General features: G+C 38.6%; 1 protein-coding gene across 5 annotated transcripts in view; it reads right to left on the reverse strand.

Moving 5' to 3' along the window:
* GRM5 (glutamate metabotropic receptor 5) overlaps nt 1-11,985 on the reverse strand; it is a 582,464-nt gene extending 570,479 nt beyond the window's left edge. For 3 of the 5 annotated variants that reach the window (XR_010121538.1, XM_055283197.2, XM_055283195.2), the window contains exon 1: nt 11,670-11,985. The gene's annotated coding sequence lies outside the window, so the exon portion shown is untranslated. Of the gene's footprint in view, nt 1-9,375; nt 9,555-11,669 lie in introns of those variants that run through there. The other 2 variants (XM_055283198.2, XM_055283196.2) reach the window with 2 other exon arrangements.
* Between the last annotated feature and the right edge of the window lie 1,089 nt (nt 11,986-13,074).

Here is a 13,074-nt window from a genome sequence, read left to right on the forward strand (position 1 = left end):
TGCACTAACTTAGGTGAGACAAACGACAGTGGTTGGACTGGAGATACGGTAAGTACAAGTGGTGAGAACTGCTGGGATTCTGAATATATTTTGAAGGTAGAGTGAACAAATTGGCTATTATAGCTGACTTGGGATGTCGGAGAAAGAGAAAAATCAATGAGGACGCCAAGATTTTCAGTCCGAACACAAAAAGGATGGAGTTGCATCGGCTGTGGTGGAGGATGCTGTGGCAAAGATGTGGATGGAAACAACAAAACAATGTTAAGTTCAATTTTGATATATCAAGTTGCACATACTAGAAACTCAAGAAGAGATCATTGAATGAGCAGGCGGATGTAAGGGGCTGAATTCTGAAGAGAGGTCTGAACAGGAGATAAAATGTGGAAGGTGTGAGTATACAGAAGTCATTTTGTAAGCCATGAAACTGGATTAAATCACCGAGGAAGTGGAAAGAGAAAAGAAACTAGTGCCAGAGATTGTGCCCCAGGGAATTCCAAGGTTCAATGGTAAGGAATAATCAGCAAAGGAGACTGAACAATTTTTTGAATAGAAGCTTCCTTTTGTGAAGTGAGGAGAGAGAAGCAGTAAAATGTGAAGTATTCATATTATATCATGCAGAAATAAAGGTACGGTATGCTTTGATTTTCTCAAGAAATATTTTGGTTGGGCATGTATGCATACATAAAGACTGGAAACATATACATTGACATTAATAGAGTGTTCTCTGGGTAGTAAAAATATAGTACTTTTAATTTTATTTCTTGTCTTCATCTGTGTTTTCTAAATTTATAAATATAGTAATACAACATATTTACTATCATTATTATTTTTAATTTGGAACTGAGGGATATGCTTTCTAAATTTCTGCAACTTTCTCCCTTGAGACCTTATCTCCCTCCATCCATTCCTCCTTGGGAGCCTACTAGTCAAGTTAGGATCTTGTCCAAGTATACACTGTTTTATTCCAATGGCTTTGCACATGCTGCTTCTGATCCCTGATACGCAGTTGTTCCAATGGTCTTCATGGCAGAGTTGTTAAGAGGATGGGCTTGGAGTCCAATGACCTGAATTTGAATCCTGGCACAGCCATTTATCGGCGGTGTGTCCTTAGGCATTTAGCCTCTCTGAGCCTCATGCCTTTATTGGCGATTGGAGTGACAGCAGTACCTACCCCAAGGAGTTTTAGTGAGTATTGAATGAGCTAATATTTAAAAATAGTCCCTTCCTAAATTATTACCATATCCCTCACCTGGCAGTGTTTGCGCTATCCTCCAAGCTCATATGGCAATTTTTTATTTATACTTTCTTATAGTATTCATTACCAAGCTAATATTGTAGGATATTTAAGGAAAATAGCATCATAAAACTAGAGAGGGCCCTGGAGATGATTCCATTTAACTGAGATCCATGGAAAGCAAATGATTCATAGCAGACCGGGGACTTGAATTCAACAAAATGTCACTCAAAACACAATTTTAATCATAGTTTACAACTTGGTATCAGCTCTTATATAATTTTCTAAGCTTATAATCTTTTATATTTTTTATTTAAATAAAATTTTAATATGAAATCTCTCATAATATATTTTTCTTTGTATAATATAAATATCTTTCATATCAGTTAATTTGGATGATGGGGACAATTATAACAACAATTAAAATATACAGAGGGCATACCATGTGTTGTTCACTTTGCTAAGAATCTCACATGAAATGACATTTAGCTGTCATACAAACTGTAAAAAAAGTTATGTATGCACATTTTACAGAGAAAGGAACTGAGGCTCAGAGAGATACAGAGGCTTGGCCAAGATTCCCAAGCAAGTGGGTAGTAGCAGAGCCAAGAGTCACATTTAGAACATTTATTTAATTTTATCAGTTGCATGGCATTCAATTATATGTGTGTACCAATATTTAATTATTCCTTATTGTTAGATATTAAGGTTATTTATAGATTTGTCTTAATATCATAAACAATGTTGCATTTTGCTTGCTTTTGAAAGTATCTTTGTAGCACAATTATTTAAAGATTATATTTCTGGCATAAATGTTTCTCATAGTTTACAACTGATGGATGTAGGATATAAAAGATGATATCAACTTCACTCCAAGAGCTGTCTCATTAACATCATCAATTCTGAGAACTATCCAATATTCTTTCTGTGAGGATCTACTCTCTCTTGCTTCTGTATAAGTTCCTGAGTAAGGCCATTTCTCCTTGTGGTGAGATTTCTCCTGTGCAACCTCACCACAAGATTCATTCATTATTTTAACAGGTGTCTAGTAAAAGAAAAGACAAAGAAAAATACCATAATACTTTATTTTCAGTGTAAAGAGCCTTTTTTCATTCTTGATCTCATGTCTACCTAAAAATAATACTTCTAGAAATGTCTAAGAACCCCAATTTCTTATATTAGGAAACAAAGTCTCAAGTAAAATAAATTATTTTCTTTAGGTTATAGCTTTTAGATGGTGGGGATAATATGTCAGTAGAAATAAATGTGCAGGTTTATCCTATAGATAATGGGGAGGCATTAATTCTTGTAATGATAAAAAAGCTTTTAAAATGTTACGATCTACACTCTAATAATATGGTGACATTTAATTCACTAAAAAGTGAGTAAATGTTTTAATAGTTTGATTATCTAGTATATTAGTTCAAGTACCTATTTTCAAAAGTATGCTTTACTCAGTGTTATATTTCTGGGTCCTTAGCAGAGTAAATTAATTACTAGCACATTATAGAAAACAATAGACATATTTTAAATATATACAAAAGTATTTTGCATCAGGTAACCACACACTCTCATATTATATCCTAAATGAATATGAAAAAGAGATATTGATGGAAAAACTTTGCCATAAATTGCAATCTACACTATAATCAGATTCGCAGCTCACATTGTCCTTTATTTTCAACAATCTTCTAAAATACTGACCATCTTTCTGGCACAGATGTCTCTTATATAACTTAATCTCCACACAAGCAAATCACACAGCTCAGGACATAAACACTAAAATGATTTCTTCTGCCTGATCAGTGGCCTCATCACAAACAGTCAGGGGTGTCAATATTGCATATGCCATCAATGCATCTGATATATTTTTCTGAAAACAAATGCATACCATAGATAAGAGACAGTCTGAAGTGCAATGATACAGAGAACCCTGTAGTCTGAGGAAAGCTCCATTGTCATTACTATCTCAATCACACATTTGTGACCTTGTAAACAAGAAAATGCAGCATCCCCACTGTTTAGCCCCACAAAGTATAGGCCATATTTTAACTGAAACTCCCTCGACAAAAAAGGGCCATAAAACACTAGTGTACAAAGATGAAATCTGTAATTTTATCCATTAATTAAAAAGTTCTGGCAGTTCAATAGAGCTCACTAAATCACTGTAAATCATTTAAACAAGTGGTTTAGTAGTCTATGAAGACCTGGAACAGCCTACTGCAGCAAAGCAATAAAAATGATGCAATCCACTGTTAACTAGTCTCAGTTTAATTATAAAGCAGGGATTTTAGACTTTTACCCATCCTGTAGCCTTCAGCTGATTTCTTGTTATTAGGGGTATACCTCTGAAGACTGTAAAGCATTATTTATATATTACCTGTAATTAAATGCTTGAGACAGTGGTTTTACATTTCTATAACTTGATCTCCACTTACTTATTAATAGATAATATTTATAAATTGCCTTCTGTCTGTTAAATAATGTATAATAATTATTTAATGTAAGACTCACAATAACCCTGTAAGGTAGGTATAACTACTACCTATGTTACTACCTCTAGAAATCGAAGTTTAGAGGTAAGAATCTTCTCCAAAGTATCAAACCTATAATAAATGGTAGAACCAGGACATGAATCCAACTATATTTGGCTCCAAAGCCCATACTTAATAAACAAATGATGAGGTCTCCCCCCAAAAAACAAATGAATTAGTTATTCAAACCTTATACATTGATTGAAAAGTATTTTGGAGATACTGCTTTCCATTAAATTTTTTTTTTTTTTTTTTTGAGACAGAGTCTTGCTCTGTCGCCCAGGCTGGAGTGCAGTGGCGCAATCTCTTTCCATTAAATTTTTATGTAATGTACATAAATGCATCAGAAAGCATACAAACAAATCAAGTAAATATAGGGAACTCTGTTTCCTAACATCATTTAGACAACGGTTTCTCAACCTGAGCATTATTGACATTTTGGAGTAGATAATCTTTTGCTGTGGGCAGATGTTGTCTGTGCACTGTTGGTTGTTTAGCAGCACCCCTGGTTTCTGTTCAATAGATGACAATGCCATCCCCTCCCAGCTCTGATAAACAAATTTGTCCTCAGATATTAGTAAATGTCGCCTGTATGTCAAAGTCACTTCCAGTTGAAAAACACTAATTTACATGAAAGTTAATCCTGGCAAGGTCGACATAATCATGAAAGAAGAGCATACCTAAGAGCCAATCATCTGCACACATCAGTCTTACAAATTCTCTACCTGAAACTTCCAAGTAATGCTAAGGAGAGAAGGTTGAAATAGGCTTGCCTTTCTCAATGTTTACGTAGTTATTAGTCTGTATTATCTTGTTGAAAAGGCAGAAATTTCAATTTGAGAAAGACAAATTTAAGCTGTAAGAGTCAAGATTGATATTACCTTACATTAAATATGCATAGTTCTAAGTATCACAAATTACAAGAAATGAATGTGAGGAGAGTATCCTACAATATACTTCCCAAATTCAAAGGCTGCTTTTGATATGAAATGCAAAGTTTATTATAATTTTAACAAGACTACAACAATAACGATAAATTTATAAAGTAATTTACACGTTGATTTTTCAAAATTTTATTTATTTTTAAACAAATGATATAATAGTGTATTATTTACTTCTATGTGTTTGAATAATTCCACATTACTATGCATTTAGACAAACTTTTTTAAAAAATATTTTTGATTATTCTTCTGTAAAATATAATGAATGTAAGAAGGTTGCATTATTGAAGTGCCCACTATTATCATTGTGATTATAAGTTTTCATTTTCCTCAGAACATTTATACTCAAAATTTTAAAACCCATGGCCTGAACCAGCATTATTGTGAAGAACTAATCATTAGATAATTTTTCTCGAATCTGATATATTTGCAAGACCACTAGAATCATATATACATAAAATATATATTTTGCATCTAAGTCTTTCTTTTACACTTATTCTACAGTCTGACTAAAAAAGGAGATATTTGAGATAGCAATTATGTATTATTTTGATTTCTGATTATCTTCAAGCATTTGCATATTTATTTTTAAATATTCTTGAATATATGAGAAAAATAAATATTTGCACATTTCCTTGTTGAGGAAGGGCTGCTGACTCAAAATTAGTAGAATTCAAAAAAATTGATATATGTATGTAAACTGTAGGTCAGTATCATAAAAGTTTGGAAATCAGATGATCCTAGATTTAAACACCTGCTTTGTCACCTTTGTTTGTACCGTGGGACATTGGACAAGTTATTTAATCTATGTTGGTATTATGTTTTATCATTAAAGTCATAAAATAAAAATAAAACACAACCCACAGGGCAGTTGAACATTAAATGTAATAACATAGGAAATGCAGAAAACTCGATGTCCGAAGGCCTGGGTAGGATTGATAGTTTACGCTCTGTTCACTATGGGTCAGATACTTTATTTTTTAAATTTATTTTTCTCTTTATGTCTTCTAAAAAAAAAAAAAAGGGACACATGTGCAGAATGTGCAGGTTTGTTGCATACACCTATGTGTGCCATGGTGGTTTTCTGCACCCATTTTTTTTTAATTTGTGCAATTAATTCATCATATTCACTCGATGCCATGTACTGCTATAACCTATCTCCCAATTTGAAAATAGTGAAACTGAGGTACATAAATTTAAGTAACTTGCCTCAGGTCACACAAGTAGTAAGCCACAAAGCTGAGATTCAAACCCAGGCAATTTAAAGCTAGAACCTGTACTTCCAATCATACCACAACTCACTGGAAACCACAATAAAATAATCCCATAATGTTTAGTGTTTAGCCACACCACAGAGTAAAGCAGCTCAATACAATGGAAACAGGGTAAGTTTTAGTGCCAAACAAATCAAATCTCTCTCTTTTGCATATGCATGTATACATATTTCCATTATTTTTCTCTTTTACATATATGGTAAAAGATATATACACACACACACAAATATATATGAATGAAATATATGTTTCCTTATCTTCAAAATGGGGGATGGGTTATAGCAGTACATGTTATTGAATGAGTACAATGAATTAATTGCACAAATAAAAATAAAGTGACCCACAGTGAACACTGCATAAACTATGCAGTGTCCTTTGACAGTAGAATAAAAAACTTAGTTTTTATAACTGAAAAGGAAAAACAAATAATGCCTTTTATTGTTGATATAATTAAATAAAATAACATACCTACCACTTAGCATGACGCCTGATGTGCTTAATAAACAGTAGTTATTAGAGCAGGGATGAGGCTGCACCAAGACTTTTGCCTGGTGGCCCTTCTGACAAAAGTTATATATAGTTAAAATATGACTCAGACAGGTAAAATATAGATTTTCATCTCCTATGAATTTAAAGGAAATGAAAGCAAGGCTATGCCTTAATGTTTTTTAGAAACACATTTTAAACAACTAAGATAAAGGAATATCAAGATATTATCTGATTTACAAATAATTGAAAATTCAAAACTCAAAACTGAAGTTTCTTTTCTTGGGTTAAATACATCATGCACTAAAAATATTTCTCTTGATGCTCATGTCTTCTTATGTTCTCCTAAGCTTCACTCAGTGACTAAAACGACTAGAATTAATATTTCTCTGAATATGAATATAACACATAACACATATTTCTAAACTGCAGAATCTTCCTGCTTTGTAATAATACATCTTCAATATATCCAACCTCTAAACCAGCCAAATCACCTTTATCATATAACATATATATATATCGATATATATAAAAGGTAGTATCTAATATTTTATAAAGTTGGTTTATACATGATCTATCTATCTATATCAAGATATACATAAAAGTACCTCACATGTACATATATATAATACAATAAGAATGTGTAAGATAAAATATTTGGATATAGCTCTGTCTTCATCCCATGAGGATAGAAAACCTGGGATAAAATACGATACTTTTAATGATCAACCTCATCTCACATTTTCTACTTGTAGTACCACCTACCTTTTATTGACACTAAATTTAGTTTCTCTAACCAAAATGATCATTCTGTAAAAGACAATATAGTAAGACTTCTATAAAATATTACATGGGTTTTGGAAAAAAATAAGAAAAGTAGAATTATTAAAATGCTTTAGTCACAAAAGTGAGCATCTTTAATGAGGTTAAGTCATTTTATCATGAAATACAACAATGTTAATAATCAGAACCAAAATTAAAAATGGTATGTAGTTAATCAAGTATTCCCAAAGTCTGGATAGTTTGTGCTGGTTGGATATAATAGATATGAGTGAATTTTTCGATTTCCCCCTGGGTGTTTGTGATCATGTCCATAAGGTATACTATAAAGTGATAGTAAAGGCCTGTGTCTACCTATGGAAGTAAAGTGAAAAACTTGTATTATTCAAATGCCATCTCCCTCTCCCAAATAATCTCGACATATCCTTTCATAAGTGAACACTGAAGAGTTTGGGCTTTTTGTGAGTGTATAACCCGCAGCCAAAACATTCCCGTGTGATAGCACAAACCTCTAGGGGGCGCAATTAAAATATCTAGATTGTATGTTTTGTCATGTGGAGTGTAAATGACTAGGGAAAGCTTTTTCTCTTAAGAGAAGCTGTTATTTAGGAAGTGCCATGTACATTTTTCTCCTAAGAAAATTGAGAGATCTGTCCAGAGTGCTGACAAGATTTCACGGAGAGAAGGCTGGAAATTTGATGGGACGCACACTACTAACCCAATGAGTTCAGGACGCAGTATTTTCAAGTCCCAAATCAATGGCCTTTTTAAATGGGAATAAACATGCATAAAGGACAGAAATAGCCACAATCGATTCTTACATGTGTAATCACATTGAGGTAACTGAGAAATTAAAGAAGAAAACTCCCTGCACTCCATAAAGAAAACAGCAAAAAGCACACCTAACAAGAGGCAGCATACCTGAACACTCCACAGCTGACACTAGAATGTCATGCAACCAAGGCTTCCACAGAAAACCCCTTCTATGTCCCACTGGAGGAAGGGCTGCACGTAGTCCTGGTCAATGCACCTTTGGCTGCTTCAAATGGCCAGTACCCAGGATTACAGACACAAATTAGCTCTAGCTTTGTCCTGAGAAACTCTGAACAATAAAATACCATGTAGCGAATGGAGAAGAAGGTGAAAAGGAGAAGCTGCCTTCTCACTGGTCTGTATCAATTTCTTATTGAAAAAGTGAAGTATTGGAGACCCTATCTGCCTGGTTACTCGATGTTACAGTCCAGCTAAGGCAGCATCAAGATTGTGTCTAAATAAGCACAAGCGCTTGTTATCCTCTCCTAAATTTCCCTTCCACACAGCAACTCCTCTGAAAGGAAATGAGGGCAGCTGTAAATTCAAGTACCAGGTGAAAGAGCCCTCCAGGTGGACTTGTCACTTCCCTGGAGAGGTCCTAATGCACGTTAGGCTCGGGACACCGGCTAGCCACCGGCTAGCCTCCGCACTCGTGGGCCTGCCCTGGGTTTTCTTCCCTAAGTCGCTGGAGCCTGGGCTTCCTCCTTGGCATGCCGCTCATGCTCCCGCCGTGGGATAACTAGCAGGCTTTGTGTTCCAGGGGAAAGATAAATCCATGGAAGAGGAAAGAGCGGGAGGGCTCAGGCTGGTGTTCAAAGAGAGGCAATATAGCCTGAGTGAAAGAGATGTGCTTTCAGCACCACCCGCTGTCCCCCCTCTTCCTGCAGCAGGCGCCACGATGCGGCCGCTAACCGATCTATTGAAAAGCAATTCTCCATCCTCTTTCTCTCTCCACCTTTGCTTCTCACAATTCCGAGCCCTCGGGTGTTTTGCGGGAGCACACTCTACATTCGAAACCACGCGCACCTGGCCTTAGAGAGCGGGAACTCGGATGCGAAGGCATGCAGAATCTCCTTTTCAACCCTTGCAGCTCTTCCCTCCTTCACCCCATTGCTCGCGCCTTTTTCCCCAACAGGTTTAATTAAGGCTGTTCGCAAATGGAACAGACTTGAATCTTGTCGGCTTTGGCCACCCCTGCTCCACCCGCGTCCCCCTCCCCCAAACCAAACTATGAGCTACTCAGCAAGCTTATAGATCCTAAACCCTTCTCTGGCCAGGGGACACTTGGGCACACAGACACTTATCAAGCTTACCCCCCTGTTGGCTGCGCAGCGAGCAGTGAGACTCGGTCTAGCTAGCCCCCCGAAAAGTTGGGCCACGGGGATCAGCGGGGCAGAGCCGGCCTCTCCAGTCCCCGGCTTCCCCCCCAAGATGATCTCAAGCTCATTCCCTCCGCTCAGCGTGCGCAGAACAGCCGAGCTGAGGGCGGCGTGTGCGGCAATCTCCCCGCTACTGAGAAAGGGGGGATGGGGGGAAGGGGAGAGAGCGGAGGAGGGAGGGGTGGTAGTTTGTATTTATAGAGAATAGAGTTCTTTGCGCAACTTTTTGGTGCCACCAAGTGGCACAGTGAGTTCCTTTAGGAACATAGACTCCTGGGTGAATCTGGATGAGTAGACCAGCTCTGCAAACAGATGCTCACATGGCAAGGGAGTTGGAGGCACTCCCAGGACTTAGTTTTCACATGTTTACCGTCATATCTCAGCACCTGGGATACAAATCCCTAAATTCTAAGAATAAGCCTGTATTGAGTGAGAAAGGGCACCTGTGCCTTCCTCAGACAGGTGGAAGGAGTGTCAAGGACATGGTAGGTCCCAGTTGTCTCCTAGGAGTGTAGACATCCTTGTCTCAGGAGGAATATCCACTATCTTCTTCTTCCTAACCCCTCTGCCCAGATTACATTGCATTTATGTTTTACTCTAAACCCTTCTTCTTGCTGCCCTGACTACCTAATCTTTAAACTGGATTGGCACTTATTTTCCTTGCCACCAAAACTTCTTCCTCAATGCTAACCTTAAAAATAGCATATGACTTGTTCAGAACGTGCAGGTTTGTACCCTAGAACTTAAAGTATAATATAAATAAATAAATAATAAAACACTAAAAAAATAGCATATGACTTTAGGTCTCTGGATCTGAACATTTCTAAACAGCTCTCAGAACTCCAAGTTCACTGAACTGCAGGCTGGAGGTTGGATTTTCCTCACTCATTTCCACAGACCACTCAGCATGCATTACCCCAACAGCACAGTCAGGATCTTGCCAACTGCCTTTAGTACTTTGAGGAAGAATCCCCCAAAGCTTCCTTTATCCATATTTTATGAATGTTCTTACTTCTTAGTATGCAGATCTTCAAACACACACATAGACACTACTGCATGGGACCTTCATGTCCCCAAATGCAGAAGATCCTCTACATTGTTCAGTAGAGAAACTGAGTACATGAAGGGTAAGCGGTTTGTTCAAGGTCATGTTTCTCTAGAGATCAGCCCAGGAACTACCTAGGGTAGAACTGAATGAACGCAGTGATGCCAAACCCGATCACTCTGTTTTTGTTGCTTCTACTACCCCACTCAGCCTATTCAGTCATATTCAGCTCCCTTCTCTTCCCTCTATTCATTTCTTTCATATTCTCTCTCTCTCCCTCCCCCTGTGTGTGTGCGTGTGTGTGTGTGTGTGTGTGTGTGTGAGAGAGAGAGAGAGAGAGAGAGAGAGAGATTATTCTTTGCCAAAGTTCCATAAAGGAACCAAGAGTAAACATGTCTTCCTGGCTCCACTGGGAGTATATGAACTTGAGTTTATAGGTCCAGAGTTGCAGGTGTACCGTCTTTACATGATCCACAGTTACAGAAAACCTCTCCTTCCTAGTACTGTAGTCCTTTTAAAAATGGAACACTGACATTTACACCCAATCGGGTCCCTTCTTCGCTGCCTCTTTTTGGGGTGAAGCACCAGCAGCAACTGCTCTTATTAGCTCCCCCAAACACCTAATGGGCTCAAAGATAGAGCAGGCCATCTCCCTTCCTAAATCCTTGCCTTTCGTGCACATGTATTGGCATGACAGACAGACAGACACACACACACACACACACAGAGGGAGAGAGAGAGAGACAGACACACAGAGAGAGAGATCCAAACGTATCCTTTGGCTCGGATCTTTATTTTTTCCTCCTCTGATTTTCTTTTAGTTCGTTTTCTATGGAAACAAGCCCACTTAAATCCCTCACTTATGCAAATAAAAGCAAAATGATCTTCATAAACCTCCCATTGGAGCGATGCCGCGGTAGCCCAGGCTCCTGACTTAAATTTATGTCTGATTCACACAGCACACGTCCTTGCAGGGTGACTTTTCTAAACTTGCAGGACCTCGTACCGTTCCTGGCTCTACCAGCCCTCCACCTGCCCAACACTTGCCCTTCTGGGTCTTTTTAGCCCCAGCTCCCGCCCCTTGCTTGATCGCTCTCCATCCCTGCACTGGGGGAGGGGCTCCAGCGGTATCCTATATCCGTGGTAACCACAGCCAAGAGAAAGAAAAAGGCGCTGTGCTTACCAGGTGCGCGCCCTGAGCCTTGCGCCCCCAGGCAGCCGCTCCTCGAGGGCTTCCTGCGCTCTCGTAGCGGCCTTGGCTGCAGCTGGAGCGCTAGTGTCGGCGATGGAGGCAGCAGTGACAGCAGGCAGAACGGCTGCGGGGCCCGCGGCGGTGGCGCTCGCTCTCTCGCGCCAGCGCCGGGAGCACGTGCCGCGCTCGGGCAGACGCAGCTGGAAGCGCAGCGCAGGGCTGGCTTATACTCCCGCAGCGCGCGGCGGGGATTGGCAGAACGGCCAGGGCATAGACTCAATGGGTGAATAAGGGTCTTAAAGCCTCGTCGTTTCGGGGTTCAGGCGAGGGTAGCCTTGGGCTCCCTCTCCTGCTCCTCACATTCCTTCTGGGAGCCATGGGAGGAGGAAAGCCGTGCGGAGGAGGCGTGGGTGGTGTGTCACTCAGAGAGAAGCTGGGGGAGCAGGTAGATAATAAGGTTCTTTTTGACTATGGCACTTAAACCCCTGACAATGATTGGGAGAAGCGGCATCACTGCTGGAGGGTAGAGAAAGCTAGGAAGTCAGGGAACCCCGAGATGATTCAGAGGTGTGACTGGTTAGAAAGAACGGCCTCTAATGATATTACTTATTAATAATACCATTTTGCATTTTCTGCACTTCTTACAAACGATTCTTCCTACATCCGTTAAAATTTATTCTTCGTTGGCAGTTGAATGTCTTTACTTTCTCAGATGACTTTGTTTCCCTTCCTTCACTACCCTCATAACTGCCCAGGATTGTCAGATATGCTGAGATTACCTTTAAATACAAAAAGAGACTTCATTTCTGCCTCTGAAAAGGAGATTGGTATAAATTGCTTGAATGGCTTAATTTAAAGAAAAGAAAGACATTGCAGTAATATGATTATTATTCCCATTGTGTTTCCCTAGCTGAATTTTGGGAAACAGGTGCTTGCAGCAGCTGGGTCAAAGATTAAAAGATGAGTACACCAAAGTCAAGGGGATTGATGCTGATGGATTCATTACTAATGCTCATTAGATTTTCCACCAGACCCTTGTCAATAAGGTAAGTTATTGTTTGATAGCTTCAGGATTTAACAACAAGAAAAAGAGATCTCTCTACCACAGTTTGATGAGTTTTACAATGGCATCTTTCTTCTTGCATTTTCACCTCTACTGATGGGATCATTGTTACTTTTTGTATTTCTTTGATTGAAATTCACAAAACAAGTTTTAGTACTTTGGAGAGAGGCCAGGAAAGCTGTGAGCTTCTTTAATTAAAAAAGAAAGAAAGAAACATGGCATAGATGAGAAAATAGAAAGATGGCATAGGTGAGAAAATACAAAAAATAGTGAGTTCACAAGAAAACGGAGGGTGACATGACTAGATGACTGGTGATGTGATTAAGGCTGATG

This window comes from Symphalangus syndactylus, chromosome 6 (genome assembly GCF_028878055.3).
Source record: "Symphalangus syndactylus isolate Jambi chromosome 6, NHGRI_mSymSyn1-v2.1_pri, whole genome shotgun sequence".
Classification (NCBI taxonomy): domain Eukaryota; kingdom Metazoa; phylum Chordata; class Mammalia; order Primates; family Hylobatidae; genus Symphalangus; species Symphalangus syndactylus.